At 33.6% G+C, this 22,434-nt stretch overlaps 1 non-coding gene across 1 annotated transcript; it reads left to right on the top strand.

Moving 5' to 3' along the window:
• The first annotated feature begins 8,136 nt into the window (after positions 1–8,136).
• LOC122733073 lies at positions 8,137–8,239 on the top strand. The gene has a single exon (XR_006353681.1). It is a non-coding gene; the product is annotated as a U6 spliceosomal RNA (small nuclear RNA).
• The last annotated feature ends 14,195 nt before the right edge of the window (positions 8,240–22,434 follow it).

Genomic DNA, 22,434 nt, shown 5'->3' with positions numbered 1-22,434 from the left:
ATCCAGAAGTACAGGGAGATAGGATGATAAAGAACAAATTAAATTTATTAACATACTTCCTTCTAACTTTGTTTTTTTTTGAAGTGGCTTTATAAAAGGGAGTAACTAAATGGCAAAATCAATCCTGAGCCCTGTTTTTTTGTTTGTTTGTTTGTTTTAAATCAAAAACCTATTATGTGCCAAAAAGTAAAATCAATTTGACCATCAGTTTGAATGACTTACTAATACAGAGCCAATATATTAACTTGAAAGACTCATTTGACTTACTAAATTCCAAAGACTGGTCTAGTTCAAGGCAAATCAAATGGATTTGCATTCTATGATACACAGTTCAGTAATCCCTGCTTTCTATTTCATCACTGTCACTTAAAAGAAAAAATAAAATAATTTTTGAAATAAAGTGACAGAATCAAGCCACCTTTGCCTTTGGCATAATACTTGGTCACTTTTTAGGACATAAATAAATAAAAAAATTAAAATAACATAAAAAGTTCATGCCTGAATATTATAAATCAAAGCTAAAAATCATTATAGCATTATAGGATTGAGTCAATAGAGAAGGTTTCAGTAAGGACAAGGGATTTGGGTGGAGCCTTGAACATTTTTAGATAAACAGAGATTTAGATAAGCCAAAAGAAAGAAGGTATTCCAGGCAAGAGAAGGGTTTTATGAGAGAAGTTACATATGTATATACTCATGAAGTGAGGAGTGAATCATTCGGCCATGCCATTTGTATGGTATTCAAGTAAAATATAGTAGAAAGTAGCTTGAAATGAACTTAAAAAAACATTGTTGGGGGCAGCTAGGTGGTGCAGTGGATAGAGCTCTGGCCTTGGATTCAGGAGGAACTGAATTCAAATCTGGCCTCAGACACTTGACACTTACTAGCTGTGTGACCCTGGGCAAGTCACTTAACCCTCATTTCCCTGCAAAAAAAATAAAAACAAACAAACAAAAAAATAAACATTTTTGAAGTTCTTTAATGCAATGGGCAACTATTGGAGATTTTAAAACAAGGTGTTAAATAATGAAGGATGTATCATAGGAAGATGTTTGTATTTTTGTATAAACATGAAAAAAATGAATAAGAAAGTAATTTCCTTTTCTTTGGCATGGAGATGGGGAAAAGGGAATGAGGATACAAGGGGAAGAGATGATATTTCCAGAAACAATTAATCAGATTTTTTTCACCCTGAGATAAATACAAGAGGCAATGTATCATCATCAGGAAATGCAGATATGGTACAAGTGAAATATGATGGAGTATATCAGGAAATAAATAAATCAAAACTAAAAAATATTGATTACCTACTGAACAAGATATATAACAAAATGAATTAAACATGTCAACTGTTGTATTAGATGTGTCACCCACTGGGTCAGATATATTACCTACTAATTCAGATGCATTGACTACTGAAGGAGATATATCATCTGCTAAGCTAAATGCATCACCTTTTGAACCAGCAATATCTTCAACTGAACCAGATATGCCATCTACTGAATCAAAGTTACTTCATACTGATTTCAATATATCATAAGACAAAATGTATTCACAGAAACTACATTGAAAGATAAAACACACATTCCACAGTTAAAGGTGGAAATGTTATTGCCTATATTTCGAAATCTAAGAAGACCAAGTGTGATTTATTGTCCTTGCTCAGGGCTAGAATGCAAAATAACTTTTACAAAGAGATATATCCATTCAGTTACACAGCATTGCAGCTGTCATCATGTAAGAATGGCTGGATCAACCTACAGTCTTATAGTGTCCTTGGCACTGAAAGTTGAAATGACTTATCCATAGTCACACAGATGACATGCCCCACCAGAGGCAGATTTTCTTGACTCAGAGGTAGACTTTATCCACTATAGTATAGTGCCTGTGAGAAATCATTTGAATTTTGCTTCCTTACCCCCTTTTTAGTCATTTTTTTTCAACAAACTTATCTGGACCTCAGTTTTCTCATTTGTAACATAAGGAGTTTGGACAAGACTGTTACATATCTCTTCCATTCCTACGTTATAATTGCATGATGCTATTTAAATGACTGTTATTTCTTCAGTAGAATGTAAGTTTCCTAATTGTAGGAACTCATTTAGGTTGAGGGTGTTTGTCTTTATACCCCAGTGCCTATCACTAACCTTAGTACATAATAGTTGCTTAATAAATTCTTATTAAATTATATTTGATTATTATCTGACTTTTCTTGTGTTTTCATATTGGACTTTTCTTATTTGTGTGACATATTACAGACTCAATTATAAATTAATTGAAAACAAAGATGGTGCCTTGGGGCTCAGATTCCTCCCAGTATTAATCTAGCAATATGAAGTACTTATAGTTGATGCTTAACAAATATTTATGGTTATATTGTATTATATACACACAAACATACACACAGAATCATGAAACCCATCTCTTTTCTCTAAACCATATTAGTCAGGCAGAAAAGAACATGGGTGAAGATTATTCTCCCATCAATATTTCCCCCTCCCAGAAAAGGTTTATTTAAGTCATTTGGGCCCAGAACAATGAAGGTCAAAAATAAATTAATCACATTGCATAAATAACCAACTTCTAAAGGCTAGATTGATGGAATCTCTGATTATAAGCACCTCAAAAGTAAACTGCCTGAATAAGAGTTCCATCTATATCATATACATGTAATTTTTTATTCTTTAATCTGTTCTATGATAATGAATTTTTCTTCCTTATTCATTTATATTTGTATCCCCATTACTTAGCACAATATCTGGATCATATGAAATGTTCTATCTGTCTATCTATCTATCTACCTATCATCTATCTACCTATAAACCCATCTATATTTATATCTCTGTTGGGGCTCATGATCAAGATATAGCAATGAAAAGGATACCTTGGATTCAAAAGATAGAATGAACATTAGTGTAACCTTATATGTCACAAATATATATATTTCTCTTGTCTAAGTAAATGAAGCATTTTGATGAATGTCAAAATCGCAAGAAACATAACATATCACTATGGAACTATACTAAGATAAGAAATAGCTCAATAACCAATCATACAACTTTTATTTAGTGTTTACTACTTGTTAGACACTGTGCTAAACATTGAGAATACAAAGAAAGGAAGACATATGGTGCATGTTCTAGAGGAACTCAGGTTCAAATGAGGGAGACAATATGCAAATAACTATGTGCTTACAAGATATATTCAGTGTATATTAAAGATAGTCTCAAAGGGGAAAAAAAAACTAGCTGTAGAGGACTTGGTGGGGATGTTGGGGAAAGAATCCTGAGGAAATTAGGGTTTGAGAAGAGTCTTAGAGGAAGAAAGAGGCAAGGAGGAAAGACATTGCATGTACAAATGACAGCCAGAGAAAAGGCAAAGAGATGGATAATATAGTGTTGTTTCTGAGGAACAAAAAGTTAATTACCCTAGTTGGACCATATATTATATGAAAGGCAGTAAAGTATAAAAAAGACTGGAAATATAGGGAGTGGCTAGGCTGTGAAAGATTTAATGTCAGAGCATTTTATATTTGAATCTAAAGGAAATAAGGAATCACTGTGGTTTTGAGTGCAGCAAAGAGTGTTCGTTTTTGTGTTTGTGTGCGTGTGCACCATGTAATATTGAAATAGTGAAGATGAATGGTTTTTAGTATGTCTACAAGATGAAAAAGGGACCTTTACAAGAGATGTCATAAAGATGGAACATTTTGACAATACAGATTGGATATATGTGACAAGTTTGAATGAGGGACTGAGAATGAGACTTAGTTTGTGAAAGCTTTTTGAGAGTTCCTGTGACTAGGATAAGAATGTCATCCTTAAAATTAATATGAATGTTGGGAAGATAGGGAAAGTTTATGGAAAGATGAGTTCTGCAGTATATCCAATACTACTCATCCAAAAAAGAGTAAAATATGCAAGAATGGGGTACAATAAAGTGATTAGAACTGGAAATAATATATGTGTGCATACTTTGATGCATATCATACACATACGCATGGACCTTTGTGCACATGTATACGTATAAATATATCATTGCCTCTAAATAACTGAAAACAATCTGCATAGAAATGAGAGTTGAACCAAATGGAGTTCATTAGATCACCAAGTAAGATAGTATAGATGGAAAAGTGAAGAGGACATAAGATAGACCCATGAGGGACACCCACCATTCTGGGTTATGAAGTTAGGTGAAGATCTAGCAAAGAACACCAAGTAAGAATAGTCAGGTAGGTAGACAAGGAGAGAGCTCCATAAAAAACAAACAAACAAACAAAACTACAGAGGAGAGAGTGAATGATAGTATTACAAAGGAATGGAAGTTAACGAGGATGATTAATGAGAAAAGGTCATTAAATTTGGCCATCAAGAAAATATTTTTTAGTCAGAAGATATCTGATAGGCCTATGAGAACACACACAGACCTATATGTACACACATACACACATCAGGTAATTAAATCAATAAACCAATTAAGGAAAAATAAGTATCTATTTGAACATTAGATTCTAAGCAATATCAGTTTCTGAGATTAAAATAAATATTGATTTTAATAGCATATTATCTAGTTTCCTTTTGTGTTTCAGTGAACTCAAGTCTAAAATGAAGATAAACTGTCCTTGAAGTAGTAAAAATTTTAATCAAAATATTTTTTGTTATTTTTTTATATTTAGTGGATAGGTAATTTGAAAATGATTCTGTTAAACATCAAATTTGGGCATATTATTATATATACAATTTACAACTTGATAGTGAAACACTTTTACTTCTAACTCTCACAAGCTTTTGCCCTGACTCAGCTTATCTACATTCATTTCATGAATATATTCATGACAAACAGCCATTCCTAACTCCCAGTTGGACATTTGTAGAGTATATGGTTTGTGATGGAATGGAGATCTTTATCTCAAACAAACCATATTTTCTGAAAAAAAAAACCTATCATGTGTGGTACTGAATTAAAAGAGGTCATCGTGCCTTTGCTGGATACCATACTGTAGTATTATGTACAAAATTTACCCTGCTTGTAATTAATTCATAGCCCCAAAATACAGGTCATAATTTATTGGTTTTTGTTGCAGAGAGCTGAGAAACATCTGTTGGTTATTAACATAAAATTTGAATCTGACAGGATTTAATTCTGGTTAGCAAAGTTTATGGTACAAATTCCCTTGTGTGATCAATAGCAAAGTTTCAGAGCTTATGTCACTATTCAGTGTCTGATATTGTTTCTTTGAAGTTAATGGGTTGATAAAATTTAAGAAAAAATCTATTTCCTGTAGATACTAGGTTCTAAATTTATTTATTGATTGGCTTTCTAATGCTATAACAACTAATATGGCCATTATAACCACAAGCCATTAAACTTATACACCTAGCTATCCCAGTCATCCCCATCATCAAATATTTACTTGCTTCATGAAGAGTATTAACTTGGATCACTTCCTTTGAGGCACTTATAGTTTAATGTATGGGCCAAGATATATTGCCGAGCATATAGAGACTCATAGAGCTATTCATCATAATGCTATGTTGCAGTTTCAAGATTAGGAAGACTGTAGTTAGTGAAATAGCCAAGATGTTGTAGTCAACAGAGAGCAGGCCTTGGATTCAGAAAGACCAGTATTTTATTTTTGCCTTGTGTCATCATGTGCATATCATTTGTATGACAAATACTTCCCTAGGCATTTTGCACTAAAGGTAACAGACAAATTCTCAATCTGTGAATAAAATGTCCCATGCTAATAAAATCATTAGATCTGGACATTTTTAAGTTAGCAAAAGTGTTTTGAGAGGATGGGATGGAATAAAGTAAAGAGATGCATGAATGTTACATGGTTTATATAAAGGCATAGAGATGAATGGGGTTAATGAAAAACAGTGAATGAAAATAGATGTCTACCTTAAAAAGAATTAAAAAGTGATAGGAAGCAGGGTATATAGGTATTTATGGTATAGTGGTTTTGATTTCATGTTTAGGAATTCTATCTGAAATAAAATACAATTCGTCAGAAATTTTTAGAAGGGTATGACAGTATTTAAATGGAACTTTAGACCAATTCATTTCCTCCTCAGATTTCAGATAGATTGGAAGAAGGAAGACTAGAGGCAAGAAAGACTTTACAGTTGTTTATAGAAGTGACCTATGCCTAGATTAGTGGAGGTAATAAGAATAAACAGAAAAAAGAGAAGACTAAAAGATAACTTTGGAGGAGTAAATGATGACACTTGACAACACTGGGACAGATAATGTTAAGGGATTTCTAAGTTTTCCTATACTAGTTCTAAATTAATGTTGTGAAAAGCATGATTATCATATGGGACGTCCTAGGGAAACTTAAAAGGAAGCTAAAGGAATAATGAAAAAAAAAATAGAAGGCCTTAGGTGCTACCAGGTTCAAGCTTGAAAATACCAAGTGTTCTTCTGGATAGGTCAATGAATTAAAAGTCTTTCCAACTGATAAGATTTTTCTTCTTTAAAGGAATGAACCATTCATTCTATAACCAGAATAAAAATAAATACTAAAATACATCATAACCACAACCAACCCCTTTATTTCTCTCCCTCAATGAAATTTAAAACAAAATTGGAGAATGTGACTATATCACATGAAAACAGTTTATGTTGGAGATGACATAATTTTGAAAGCAGGGAGGGAATGATTGTCAAGACATATCAAAGAATGTAATAGACTAAATTACTGGGTTAAAAAATCACAGAAGGTATTATTAGCTAAAAATAGGTTATCAGGAGTAAATGCATGCTAAGATGTCAACTGGCTCAGCTATATAAAATCAGACCCACATGTCAATTTGGTCAACTATAAAATAGCTTTATTAAAATTCTTCACATACAATATGGGTGAAAATATGAGAAGAAAAACATATAGGATTTCTAAATCTCCTAAGTTAGACCACATTTTCACAATCATACATGACTGAGGTATAAAGAATATAAGATCCCCAATATGAATTTTAAATTATGAAAAGTCTATCTACATTGAAGAAAATATGTCAGTTAAAAGGTATAATTCAACAAGACATTGCACATGCATAAGTGATTTTTGATAGAAACAAATAATTTTGTATATATACACATAAATGTGTATGCATGTGTTTGTATCCAGGTATAAAACAGGAAAATGAATGCTTTTTTGTATTGTCATAGAAAATATCTTTTTTAAATGTTCAAATAGAAGGATCATAGCTGAGTTTCTCTATATACTCCTTTGCATGGAATCTATTGTGCTGATTGCATATACTCCTAGAATATGAGAGTCTCTTCAACAAGATACACAACAGCTCAGAAGAGCTTGACCAGATACTTTAAACTGGAAAGCCAGAAGTTAAGAATTTCAATTTTTTTGATACATTTGGCCAGCAGGTAACTGAATGAATAAATCAGCTTATTGTTGTTCTATCATTCAGTTGTGTCTGATCCTTCATGACACTCTTGACCATGGCTTGCCAATACTGTCTATGGGCTATCTTGGTAAGTATACTGGAGTAGTTTGCAATTTCCTTCCCCAGTGGAGTAAGGTGAACAGAGGTTAAGTACTTTCCAAGGACCACGCAGCTAGTAAGAGTCTGAGACTGATTTGAACTGAAGTCTTCCTGACTCCAGGACCAGTACTCTATCCACTGAACCATCTAGCTACCTCATCAGCACATAAATGTTTATGTGTGTATCCATGCATGAAAATATATCAGTATGGATATATACATATTGTTTATATCATGTTTGTATGTGTATCATCCAACATCACCCAAAAATCATTGTACAATTTAAGCTTCTGAGTCAATGTTTGTGTATTTTTGTGTACATGTGTGTATTTATATATGCCTATAAATGTGCAGGACAATATGTGTATACATGCACATATAAACACATGCAATGTGATGTGTATACATAAATTGGTTGCTTATCCCTATAAAAATGAACACATATATATTTGAAGATAATATGCAAGATACATACACATACTTATGCATCTATAAATATAAACACATATGGATACATATGCAACCTATAATGTCTGAAACTGAACCTATGTATGTATACATCCATATGCAGATATATATTTGCACACACACATATAACATGTAAATAGGCTTAGAATATTATTAACAGTTGTGCTCACTTTGGCAGCACATATACTAAAAATTGGAATGAGACAGAGAAGATTAGCATGGCCCCTGCACAAGGATGACATTCAAATTAGTGAAAAATATTATTAACAGTGATGTGCTAGTAAGAAGTGGGATAAAGGATATCATCTAGAATACATATGACCAGAAAAGGAGGTGGTTTAGCCTTGTAGCAAGAGGACAGTATCAGATGGACAGCTTAAATGCTGAAGTGAAACTTATGAAATATTAGAATAACTTGAGTAAGGTCTTAAGCATAAAATGTAGCTGCTCTATTAAAGATTTATCAGAGAAAATGAACCAGAAACATAGAGGAAAAGAAGGCATGAATGAATTGTGGTTGATTTCTGTGGAGGAAATGTTAACCTCAATGAGATTCATTAATACTGAAATAAGAACATTTCAAATGTTTTGCATAAAATATTTAAAATTACTTTTTATGTCTAATTCTTTTATTTTAAACAATGAATCAATATACAAATATCACTCTAAATTAATAATAATAAATAATTTCCAGATGGAATTTCAATAATCACTTCTCACTTTTCCAAAATACATATTTATTGCCTCTTGTGGAGTTATGACTGTTTTCAGTATTATATAGTTCTTGTAACATAGTTTTTGACATTTCAAAAATGAGAAAGTAACATTTTTGAAAGAATGAATTTTATTTCCATAATACCGATATTAAAATGAATATTTTAGTTATTAGATCAGTTATTTAGTTATTAGATCAGTTATTAGAGTTATTAGAATACCATTAGGTATTCCTACTTAAATGTATATGTCAACCCATCCAAATTTGAGATTAACCCACCATGAAATCTATGGCTATGTTGAAATGTAAACTCAGTGTGATGTACCCTGTTTCCTTTATCCTCTATACATGTTGCCCTGCTTCTTACTATTTGTTGACCAGTTATTTTGCCCACTGTTCTGAACACTGTTTGCAATTTCCTGGAATGGTCTTTTGACCCCTACTTCCTACAGTGTTTCCCCGCACCCCAAACATTAAATTTGTCATGTTCTCTGAGATGTATTATCCTACAAAGATTTCCAAAGTACCTGACCTCCCTAGAAGCTCTGCCTGTTCAAATCTTTATTACTCATATGTACTGCATGCCTCCTTTTCTCTGTACACTCCCACTTCTTAGTCTATCTACCTTTGTCAAATATTTCCACCCCCTCACAAACACATACTCTGTGGCCTATACCTCATTCTTTCTAGTACTGGTTTCTCAACCTTCACCTATAATCTTCTGTTTCTGAAATATTCAGCATGGCCACCCATCTTGAAAAGTCACTGGTGGTGTCCTTCAGTAATTTACTAATAGCAGGCCCTTCCCAATTTTAGTGGCCATAAAGAAGAAGAAGAAAAAAAATATATTTCAACATGTAGGATCCATAATTCAGAAAACAACATATGCTTTTTTTAAATTAAGCTTTTTATTTAAAGTTTTGAGTTCCAAATCTATCCCTCCCTCCTTCCCTCCCTCCATGCTCCTTCTCTGAGGCTGTAAGAAATCAGATATAGATTATACATGGAGAGTTATGTAAAGTATTAACATATTAGTTATTTTGTCTAGGGAAATTCAAATAAAAGAAAAAATGACAGTAAGAGAAAATAGGATGCTTCAGTCTTTTTTCAATCAAGATCAGTTCTTTATTTGGAGGGGGATAGGATGTTGTATCATTAGTCTTTTGGGATTGTCTTGGATCATTGCATTGCTGTCACAATGCACAGTGTTATTCTGGTTCTGCTCACTTCACTATTCATCAGTTCAAGTAAGTCTTTCCAGGCCTTTCTGAAATAATCATGCTTACCATTTCTTATAGCACAATAATATTCTATTAATATTATATATCACAGCTTGTTTAACAATTCCCCAATTGATGGGCATTCCTTTGATTTCCAATTCTTAGCCATCACAAAAAGAGCTGCTATAAATATTTTTGTACAAGTGTGACCTTTTCCCTCTTTTATGAACTCTTTGGGATACCAATCTAGTAGTGCTATTACTGGGTCAAAGGGTATGGACATTTTTATAGCCTTTCGGGAACAGTTCCAAAGTGCTCTCCAGAATGGTTGATTTTTTTCATAACTGCACCAAGAGTGGATTAGCATCCCAGTTTGCCCACATCCCCTAAAATATCCAGCATTTTCCTTTTTTTGTTATATTTGCCACACTTATAGGTGTGAGTTGGTTCCTCAGATTTTTAATTTGACTTTCTATGATCAGTAGTGATTTAGAGCATTTTTTTTTGCAGGGCAATGAGGGTTAAGTGACTCGCCCAGGGTCACACAGCTAGTCAAGTGTCTGAGGGTGGATTTGAACTCAGGTCCTCCTGAATCCAAGGCCAGTGCTTTATCCACTGTGCCACCTAGCTGCTGGAGCACTTTTTTTTTCATATGACTATGGATAGCTTTGATTTCTTTGTCTGAAAACTGCCATTTCATATCTGTTGACCATTTCTCAGTTGCAGAATGACTTGTATTTTTACAAATTTGACTCAGTTTTCCATATATTTGATAAATGAGGCCTTTATTAGAGATAGCTGGTAGAAAAATGATTTCCTAGTTTTCTGCTTTCCTTATAATTGTACTTGTATTAGTTTTGTTTTTGCAAAAGCTTTCTAATTTTATAGAATTATCTATTTAACATTTTGTAATGCTCTTTCTTGGTCCTACATTTTTTCCCTGTCTGTTAATCTGACAGATAACTATTCCCTGATTTCTAAATTTCCTTATGGTATAATCCTTTATGTGTAAATCATGTAGTCATTTTGACCTTACTTTGCTGAGTCATAAAACAATAAATCAATTTTTTTGTCCTTTGCTGAAAATTAATATAATACATAATTTAAAAATTAAAGTTATACTAATATAACTAGAATTTGATTCATTCTTCATATAGAATTTATAAATGCTTTGCCTATATCTTTTCACTTTCCTATTATCCCCTAAAGTAAAAGAAAAATATTGCCTTTAAAAACTTGTGTCAAGACCTTCAATAAGGAGGACAAAAAGACTAAAGGAAAGCAAATAGGTGCCATGCTGTGTGTGGGTTTGTTTGTTGGTTTTGGGGTTTGTTTGGGTTTTTTGCCTTCTTCATTAATTTCTCTTAAAAGTAGGTCATCTTTTGCCAATGACCATTTTAAAAATAACTGCAATTATTCATTCTCATTCTTTGAGAGCTTCTAATAATTGAGCAGATTTGTAGGCAATCTCCATTATTGTTTATTGTTAGTGACTTGGGGATTAATCTTCTAGTTTAACTAGGACATCTCATTAGATGAATAAGCAATAACATTACATAATTGAAGTTACCAGATAGCTTGCTTTTATTTTTCTTATTTCTTTCTGGAAGGCAGTGCTAGGTAAACACAATAACTATCACTGTGTATAAAATATGGACAACATATCAACACAAACATGAGTTTTGTCCATCTTATCTGATTTTTTGTCAGAAAACTGTTTCATCAAATTGACTGAAATGTACAACTGATTTAGCTTGGTGCGGATCAGTATCTAGAAAAATATGAAATGTGAAAAGAAAATAGGATAACATGTAAAGAACACAAACTGATTTTTTTTCTTATATAGGATTTATGAATTCATTGGTATAGAAAACTCCACAAAAGAAAACTCCCTCTAGAAAATATACATTTTTACTTGCTCTGTAAAATAGCCGATGGTGACACAATCTATGTATTGTAGAGGCTGCATTGAACTCATGTCTTCTTGACTGAGAGCATTACACCACACAATTTTTTGACAGCCATATGACAGGAAAAATAAAGAAGAATGAATAGGCAAACCTAAGACTGTTGATGGGGACTTAATGGGAAAGAATGAAAAGCCATTATAAAATTGTATGCATTGAAATCAATGTTTAAAAATGTAAGTGGTGGAAACTAGTTGTGTTGATAATAATATATTAGAAGCAAATGATTTTAAAATAAAATGAAATACATTATGGAAATGTGTACACTCCAAATACATACATATAGTTTAATACCTTAGTATATTTGGTTTGTTTTCTCAAGGTTTTCTTCATATTTCTCATATTCAGAGGGAAGAGACTTCATTACCAAAGTTACCAAAGCATGACATTAGAAATGTTGCGACCTCATTCTCAGTGTTCAAGACCAGCAAAAATAAGGTTGTGGATAGGTTATTGCAGGGCAACCCAAAAGGAACCTGCTAGATAGTTTAATGGGGAAAAAAAATCATATAGGAAGCCAGATTATACCAAAGATGATTATGGCAGGAAAACATAGGTGAAGCATATATTAGAATTATAAAAACACAGTAAATATCAATGGAGGACATTTGCATCAAAGTTAAACTTTAAAGAAATCGGGGGTGGGGGGGGAATCAAGTTATGTTCTACTGCTATTTGGTTTTATTGGCACTATACAGAAATGTTGATTATGTGGATTTATTATATAGTGTTTCCTAATACGGGAACTTATTATTTAAATTATTTTTAGCTGACTCTAGGCATACCAAATTATCTGCAAGAAGTGCTAATTTTGTTTCTTTTTCTTTGCTTATGCTTATCCCCTCAATTTATTTTTCTTGTTGCAGTGTTATTACTCATATTGTCTTCACTATATCAAAGAGTATTGATGAAAATGGATATCCCTGCTTTAACCTGGATCTTACTGGAAAAGCTTCTATTTATCCCTACAAAAAATGATGTTGGTGCTTTGTTTTAGATTTACACTATTTACCCTGTTTAGGAAAAGTGCATTTATTCTTATGCTTTAAGTGTGTGTTTTTTTAAATAGATATATGTTGTATTTTGTCACAGTTTTTTTTCTTTCCCTTGCTGGTTACATTTATATAAACTTATACACACAGACACACACACACACACACACATATATGATTCTTGTTATCACTGTGGTCATTTTTTTGTGTTTTTTTAAATATCAAAACAATCTTTGCCTTTCTGATTTAAATTCAACCTGAGCACAGTTTGTATTCTTTATGACATATTACTAAGACTTATTTTCTAATATTTTAATTGAAATTGTACATTAATATTCATTAGAGAAATTTGTATATAGTTTCTTCTCTTTGTGTTGGGGAGAGTCAAAACAGATAAAGAAAACTATAAGAATTATCCTCATGAACATTGATGGAAAAACTTCAATTAAAATATCAAATGAACCAGAGAAATATATCACATATAATATATACATATACTGTGATGAGGTTGGGTTTAAAACACAGATGGGAAGATTTATTTAATATTAGATTATAATTAGTTACATTTTACATTTATTTTTCTAATAATTTGGGTATTTTTATTTTTATGACCATTCAATCATTTTATTTAAGTTGTTTATTTTATTGACATGTATTTCGGAAAAGTTTCCCCACAAAAATATTTAATTTATTCTTCACTTGTGAATTTTTTTTGATACTGATATTTTGATTTTCATATTTTTGTTATCAAAATGAATAATGTGTAGATGGATATGTGCATGTGTGTTTAACAATTCTAAGCCTTATTTGTTATTTCTTTTATTTTGCCCATTTAAATGTGTTTACTTATTATTTGATTTCCACAATTAGTTTTGGTGTTTGTTGTTTTATTTTTTTTTAAGTGTATGTGCAATTCTTTTACATGCCCATTTTTTCCTTTGGTGATGAAAGTGTTTAGAGATATATAATTTCTGCTAAAGATAGCTTGGACTGCACTACAAAGATGTAGCATGTTGTCTCATTGTTATTATTTTAAATAAAATTATATATGATTTATTTTTTTAACTACTAATTTAATTCTTTTGAAATTTTAGCTTGAATTTAATTTTGAATCTTCTGTTCAATGGCACTTTAATAAAAATGTATTAAACTGTATTTTAATAATTAAGAGATATGTTTAAAATCACTGCATTTCTGCATTTGTTTATTATTAATGCAATAGTACTTGGTCAAATTTTATAAAGATGGCATCCATATCTGAGATTTCTATTTTCTTTCCATACTTATTGAATGTATGTCTACCTTATCAAATTGTTCCAAAATTTTGTTCAGATCTTAATTTCTTTCTCGTTTATTTTTTTTTAATGTATGAGGTATTTTATTTTTTTCATTACTTGTAAAGATAGTTCTCAACTTTTGTTTATACATGCTTTACAATTTCAGATTTTTCTCCCTCCCTCCCCTCCCTCCCCCCTCCCCTAGACAGCAGGTAATCTGATATGGGTTATATCTATATATCTCTATAGATATAGATATAGATATAGATATAGATATAGATATAGATATAGATATAGATATAGATATAGATATAGATATAGATATAGATATATACACACACATATATATACACATAATAACATTAATCCTATTTCTGCATTAATCCTGTTACAAGAGAAAGAATCAGAGCAGTGATGCAAAACCTCAAAATAGAAAAAAAAAAAAAACAACAGCACCCAAAACAAAAGAAATAATATGGTTCAATCAGCATCTATACTCCACAATTCTTTCTTTCTTTTTTTTCTTGGATTTGGAGATCCTCTTCTATCATGAGTTCCCTGGAACTCTTCTGTACCATTGCATTGGTGAGAAGAATATAGTCCATCACAGTAGGTCAACACTCAATGTTGATGATACTGTGTACAATGTTCTTCTGGTTCTGCTCATCTCACTCATCATCAGCTCACGTAAGACCCTCCAGGTTTCTCTGAACTCTTCCTGCTCATCATTTCTTACAGCACAATAGTATTCCATTGTATTCATATACCACAACTTGTCCAGCCATTCCCCAATTGATGGACACCCCCTCAACTTCCAATTCCTTGCCACCACTTAAAGAGCAGCTATAAATATTTTTGTACATGTGGGTCCCTTTCCCCCTTCCATGATTTCTTTGGGCAAAAGACCTAAAAGTGGGATTGCTGGGTCAATGGGTATGCACAGCTTTATTGCCCTTTGCGCATAATTCCAAATTGCTCTCCAGAATGGTTGGATCAGCTCACAGCTCCACCAACAATGCATTAGTGTTCCAATTTTCCCACAGCCTCTCCAACATTTATTATCTTCCTTTTTTGTCATTTTAGCCAATCTGATAGGTGTCAGGTGGTACCTCAGAGTTGTTTTAATTTGCATCTCTCTAATCATTAGAGATTTAGAGCATTTTTTCATATGGGAATAGATAGCTTTGGTTTCTTCATCAGAAAACTGCCTGTTCATATCCTTTGACCATTTCTCAATTGGAGAATGACTTGGATTCTTATAAATTTGATTTAATTCCCTATATATTTTAGAGATGAGGCCTTTATCAGAAACACTGGCCACAAAAATTGTTTCCCAGCTTTCTGCCTCCCTTCCAATTTTGGATGCATTGCTTCTGTTTGTACAAAAATTTTTTAATTTAATATAATCAAAATCATCCAGTTTGCATTTTATAATATACTCTATCTCTTGTTTGGTCAAAAACTGTTTTCCTTTCCAAAGATCTGATAGGTACACTATTCCTTTCTCTCCTAATTTACCTATGGTATCACCTCTTATGTCTAAATCATGTATCCATTTTGACCTTATTTTAGTAAAAGGTGTAAGATGTTGGTCTATGCCTAATTTCTGCCATACTATCTTCCAGTTTTCCCAGCAGTTTTTGTCAAATACTGAGTTCCTATTCCAGAAGCTGGAGTCTTTGGGTTTATCAAACACTACATTACTAGTGTCATTTACTACTGCATTTCCTGAGCCTAGCCTATTCCATTGATCTACCACTCTATTTTTTAGCCAGTACCAGATAGTTTTGATGACTGCCGCTTTATAGTAAAGCTCCAGGTTTGGTACCGCTAACCCACCTTCCTGTGAATTTTTTTTCATTATTTCCCTGGATATTCTTGATTTTTTGTTTTTCCAGATGAATTTTGTTATTATTTTTTCTAGCTGTATAAAATAATTTTTAGGTAGTCTGATTGGTATGGCACTGAATAAGTAAATTAATTTAGGCAGTATTGTCATTTTTACTATATTAGCTCTGCCTATCCATGAGCAATTGATATCTTTCCAATTATTTAGATCTGATTTGATTTGTGTGAAGAGTGTTTGGTAGTTGTGTTCATAGAGTTCCTGGGTTTGTCTTGGTAAGTAGACTCCCAAGTATTTTATATTATCTACCGTTACTTTAAATGGAATTTCTCTTTCTATCTCTTGCTGCTGGACTTTGTTGGTCATGTATAGAAATGCTGATGATTTATGTGGATTTATTTTATATCCTGCTACTTTGCTAAAGTTGTTAATTGTTTCAAGTAATTTTTGACTTGATTCTCGAGGATTCCTTAAGTATACCATCATATCATCTGCAAAGAGTGATAGTTTTGTTTCCTCCTTGCCTATTCTAATTCCTTTAATTCCTTTCTCTTCTCTGATTGCTAAAGCTAACATTTCTAGAACAATATTAAATAATAGGGGTGATAATGGACATCCCTGTTTCACCCTTGATCTTATTGGGAAGGCCTCTAATTTATCTCCATTGCATATAATACTTGCTGATGGCTTTAGGTAGATACTGTTTATTATTCTAAGGAAAGCTCCCCCTATTCCTAAACTCTCTAGTGTTTTTATTAGGAATGGGTGCTGTACTTTGTCAAAAGCTTTCTCTGCATCTATTGAGATAATCATATGATTTTGGTCGGTTTTCTTATTGATGTGGTTAATTATGTTAATAGTTTTCCTAATGTTGAACCAGCCCTGCTTTCCTGGTATAAATCCCACCTGGTCATAGTGTATTATCCTGGTGATCACTTGCTGTAATCTCCTTGCTAATATCTTATTTAAGATTTTAGCATCAATATTCATTAGGGAAATTGGTCTATAATTTTCTTTCTCTGTTTTTGCTTTGCCTGGTTTTGGTATCACCACCATATTTGTGTCATAAAATGAATTTGGTAGAACTCCTTCTTCACCTATTTTTCCAAACAATTTGTATAATATTGGAATTAATTGTTCTTTAAATGTTTGGTAAAATTCACCCGTAAACCCATCTGGCCCTGGGGATTTTTGCTTAGGGAGTTAATTAATAGCTTGTTCAATTTCTTTTTCTAATATGGGTTTATTTAAGGATTTTATTTCCTCTTCAGTTAACCTGGGCAGTTTGTATCTTTGTAAATATTAATCCATTTCATTTAGATTGTCAAATTTATTGGCATACAGTTGGGCAAAATATTTCCTAATTATTGCTTTAATTTCCACTTCATTGGTGGTAACATCACACTTTTCATTTTTGATACTGGTAATTTGGTTTTCTTCTTTCTTTTTTTTAATCAAATTAACCAATATTTTATCTATTTTATTGTTTTTTTCATAAAACCAGCTCTTAGTTTTATTGATTAATTCTATAGTTTTTTTGCTTTCAATCTTATTAATTTCTCCTTTAATTTTCAGGATCTCTAATTTAGTGTCTAATTGGGGATTTCTAATTTGTTCTTTTTCTAGCTTTTTAAGTTGCATGCCCAATTCATTAATCTCCTCTTTCTCTTTCTTATTCATGTAAGCATTTAGAGCTATAAATTTTCCCCTAAGCACTGCTTTGGCTGCATCCCATAGATTTTGGTATGTTGTCTCATTATTGTCATTCTCTTGGATAAAGTTATTGATTGTGTCTATGATTTCTTGTTTGGCCCATTCATTCTTTAGAATGAAATTATTTAGTTTCCAATTGATTTTCATTCTACTTTTCCCTGGCTCTTTCTTACATGTAATTTTTATTGCATCATGATCTGAGAAGGATGCATTTACTATTTCTGCCTTTCTACATTTGACTATGATGTTTTTGTGCCCTAATACATGGTCAATTTTTGAAAATGTGCCATGTACTGCTGAGAAAAAGGTCTATTCCTTTCTATCCCCATTCAGTTTTCTCCAGACATCTATCATGTCTAACTTTTCTAGTAATCTATTCACCTCTTTCACTTCTTTCTTATTTATTTTTTGGCTAGATTTATCTAATTCTGAGAGGGGGAGATTCAGATCTCCCATTAGTATAGTATTACTATCTAATTCCTCTTGTAACTCATTTAACTTCTCCTCTAAGAACTTGGATGCTATACCACTTGGCGCATACATATTCAATATTGATATTACTTCATTATCTATAGTACCTTTAAGTAAGATGTAATTTCCTTCCTTATCTCTTTTAATGAGATCTATTTTTGCCTGCACTTTGTCTCAGATAAGGATTGCTACCCCTGCCTTTTTTACTTTAGCTGAGGCATAATATATTCTGCTCCAGCCTTTTACCTTTACTCTGTGTGTATCTCTCTGCTTCAAATGTGTTTCTTGTAAACAGCATATTGTAGGGTTCTGGTTTTTAATCCACTCTGCAATTAGCTTCTGTTTTATAGCAGAGTTCATCCCATTCACATTCACAGTTATTATTACTGACTGTCTATTCCCCTCCATTCTATTTACCCCCTTTGTACTTTCCCCCCCTTCTTTCACCCTATTCCTCTTCACCGACGTTTTACTTCTTACCGCTGCCTCCCCCGAACTGCCCTCCCTTTTTATCACCCCCCTCTCTTTTCTTTACCCTTTTCTCCCTTGCTTTTGTCCTCCCTTCTATCAGTCCCCCCCTTTCCCTTCCCCTTTTGTTTCCCTAAAGAATGAGTTAAGTTTCTTTATCCCAATGAACGTATATGTTATTCCCTCTTTGAGTCAAATCTAATGAGAATAGGGTTGAAACCATGTTCCCCCCTCCTTTCTTTCCCTGTATTGTAATAGGTTTTTTTCCACCTCTTCATATGATATAATTCATCCCATTCCACCTCCCCTTTCCTCTCCTCCCCATAGACTCCCTTTTTATCCCCTTAATTCTTTTGTATCATCACATCAAAGACAATTTATATTTATACCCTCTGTATAAAGTCCTTCTCTCTGCCCAAATACATTTACAGTTCTTAAGAGTTATGAGTATTATCTTCCTGTGTAGGGATATAAACAGTTTAACCTAATAGGGTAACTTTTTTTTTCCCCTCTGTTTACCTTTTTAAACTTCTCTTGAGTCTTGTATGTTGAGATCAAATTTTCTATTCAGTTCTGGTCTTTTCACCAGGAAAGATTGAAAGTCCCCAATGTCATTAAATGTCCATCTTTTCCCCTGAAAGAAAATGCACATTTTTGCTGGGTAATAGATTCTCGGCTGCAATCCAAGCTCCTTTGCCTTCCGGAATATCATATTCCAAGCCTTGCGGTCCTTTAATGTTGAAGCTGCCAGGTCCTGAGCAATCCTGACTGTGGCTCCATGATATTCAAATTGCTTCTTTCTGGCTGCTTGGAGTATTTTCTCCTTCACCTGATAATTCTGAAATTTGGCTACAATATTCCTTGGAGTTTTCCTTTTGGGGTCTCTTTCAGGAGGTGATCGGTGGATTCTTTCAATGATGATTTTATCCTCTGATTCTATGATATCAGGGCAGTTCTCCTTAATAATTTCCTGGAATATGGTGTCTATATTCTTTTTCTGGTCATGGCTTTCAGGCAGTCCAATGATTCTCAAATTGTCTCTCCTCAATCTGTTTTCCAGATCAGTTGTCTTTCCAATGTGGTATTTCACATTTTCTTCTATTTTTTCATTTTTTTTATTCTGCTTGACTGATTCTTGGTGTCTCATGGATTCCTTATCTTCTAACTGTCCCACTTTAATTTTTAAGGCATTGTTTTCTTCAGTGAGATTATGCACCTTTTTTTCCATTTGGCTAAGTGAATTTTTTAAGGTATTGTTTTCTTCAGTGAGATTATGCACCTTTTTTTTCCATTTGGCCAAGTGAATTTTTTAAGGTATTGTTTTCTTCAGTGAGATTATGCAGCTTTTTTTCCATTTGGCCAAATGAATTTTTTAAGGCTTTGTTTTCTTCAGCTTCCTTTTCCAAGCTGCTGATTCTTTTTTCATAGTTTTTTTGTTTTGCTTTCATTTTTCTCCCCATTTTTTCTTCTACCTCTTGCAATTGATTTTTAAAATCCTTTTTGAGCTCTTCCAGGAAGGCTTTTTGTTCTTGCCACCAATTCACCTTCCCTTGAGAGGCTTCAGATGTAGACAATTTGAGGCTATTGTCCTCATCTGAGTTTGTGTTGGCTTCTTCCCTATTGATACAGAAGCTCTCAATGGAGAGGGCTCTTTTTTGCTTCTTACTCATTATTGCAGCTTGTTTATTTATTCTTTAAGTTGAGGTCAGCTCTGGGGGCACCAGGGTCCCTGTTTTGGGCTTCTTGTGCAGGTGTATAGGTGCTGTGTGACCAGGCTTTTACTCTGAGGCCTTTATGGTGTGTGGAGATGCCCCGCCCTGCACTTCCTGTCTGATTGTGCTCGGCCAGCCAGGCGCCAGACCCCGGCGTCTGATCCCGCCGTTCGTGGCCCTCTCGGCCGGTGCAGGTAGGCTTTTCCACTGTCCTTCTTGGCCACCAGATTTTTGAACCAGGTTCCGGGAGCCTCAGTTGTCCGGCTGTGGCCCGCAGCTCCTGCTGACTTGCCCTGACCCCCTCGGCGCTGGGTTGCTGCCCTGCGCTGGGCCTCCCTTTTGCCTGAGTCAGACCGACCTTTTCCTGAAGTCTTCTAAATTATCTCTGGTTGGAGGACTGTGTCTCTCTGTCTCTTTGCAGGTTCTGTAGTTTCAGAATCCATCCAGAGGCTTGATTTAATGTTCGTTTTGAGGGAACAGAAGGAGAACTCAGGAAGCTTGCTGCTTCCTCTCTGCCATCTTGGCTCCGCCTGCTCTCATTTATTTTTAATTAAAGTTATCTAGTTCTGAAAAGAGTCTTTCATTCCTTTTCCAACATTTTCTGCCAGTGCCTCTTGCTTCATTTTTTTCTAAGACGTATGAATCATCTTGAGACAATACTTTGTTTTTCTTCTTCACTTCATTTATAGTCATTTTCAGGTTATTCTTCTCTTTTGAGTTTATGTCTTATGTATCCTGGCATAACTGCCCATTGCATATTTTTGTTTGATTTTTTATTCATTCTTTTAGCCTTACTTCCTGGACAAAGTCTTTGTCTGATCATTAGACTCTGCACATTTTTCGTGGGACTGTCATGGTCTTGTATGGCCATGACCTGACTTATGTTATGTTTTTTCTTTTAGAGTTAAAGCCACAGCATTGTAGACCTGATCTATTCTAGAGTCATATGTTGACATTCCCTCTGCTGGAGTAGATAATACATTTCAAGGGGCCCTCTTTTGATTCAGAGGCCTGGTACTGAGTTCTTTCAACTAGATTATTATAATTATTATGATAACACCACTGTGGCTGCTATGACAAGGAGCTGTCTTTTTTTTTTTTTTTTTGGCAGGGAAATGAGGGTTAAGTGACTTGCCCAGGGTCACACAGCAAGTAAGTGTCAAGTGCCCAAGGCGAGATTTGAATTCAGGTCCTCCTGAATCCAAGACCTGTGCTCTATCCACTGCACCACCTAGCTGCCCCAAGAAGTTAAGTCTTATAACCTTCATTTAACATGTGAAAGGGAGCTCTAAGTCCTGTTCATTGCTGTGTACTAAGTCCAAGGAGTCCTCTTTGAGATTAGAGAGATAGTAATGTGGCCTTTTTCTGTTCCCAGAATCTGTTTTCACAGTCTTGACAATTGCTCTTTCACAGTTCCTGATCCAGACACTTGTCTGTCATTGCAATATATGGTTTTATGCTAGAAAAAGTACTCATTGTGATTTCTTCTTTAGATTTCCAATCATTATTTAATTTGTGAGATTTATGAGAAATTTTAGCAGGTATTTGTTGAGGAAACTAGGGTACATAGATTCCTAATTGGCTATCTTGGTTGGTCTTTCTCTGTTTCTGTCTCTCTGTCTCTCTCTGTCTCTCTGTCTCTTCACATAAGTAACTTCTGTCCCAAAGCCTATTGCTATGAGACTAAATGCCCTGCTCTCAATGAAGAGTGGAGTAAACTTACAGGAAAAAGTTTCATTTTTCAATTATTCTCCCCCTTTGGGGACTCTTCAAGTTTGAGTTTCTCTTTGAGAATCTGATAAAAAGAAAGCCTTCTTTGAGGTCTTTCACAATGTATTATCAGGTATAAATTTTCTCATATATTGTTTCATTTCTGGTTTGTATGATTTGGACAAATGAATACCTTTGCTATTCTTTATGTGTGTTTATTGTAAACCTTGTATTAGGTAGGAAAAGGATTTAGATACACTTGGATAGAGAACTTGGCATCTACTTGCCCTCCCAATTGACAAAGTGATCAAAAGTTAACTCAAACCCAATGATATCCCCTAGATTGGTAATATTTAAGGCAAAAGATTA

Source organism: Dromiciops gliroides, chromosome 6 (genome assembly GCF_019393635.1).
Source record: "Dromiciops gliroides isolate mDroGli1 chromosome 6, mDroGli1.pri, whole genome shotgun sequence".
In the NCBI taxonomy this organism is placed as follows: Eukaryota; Metazoa; Chordata; class Mammalia; order Microbiotheria; family Microbiotheriidae; genus Dromiciops; species Dromiciops gliroides.
This window is presented reverse-complemented; position numbering and strand designations above follow the sequence as displayed.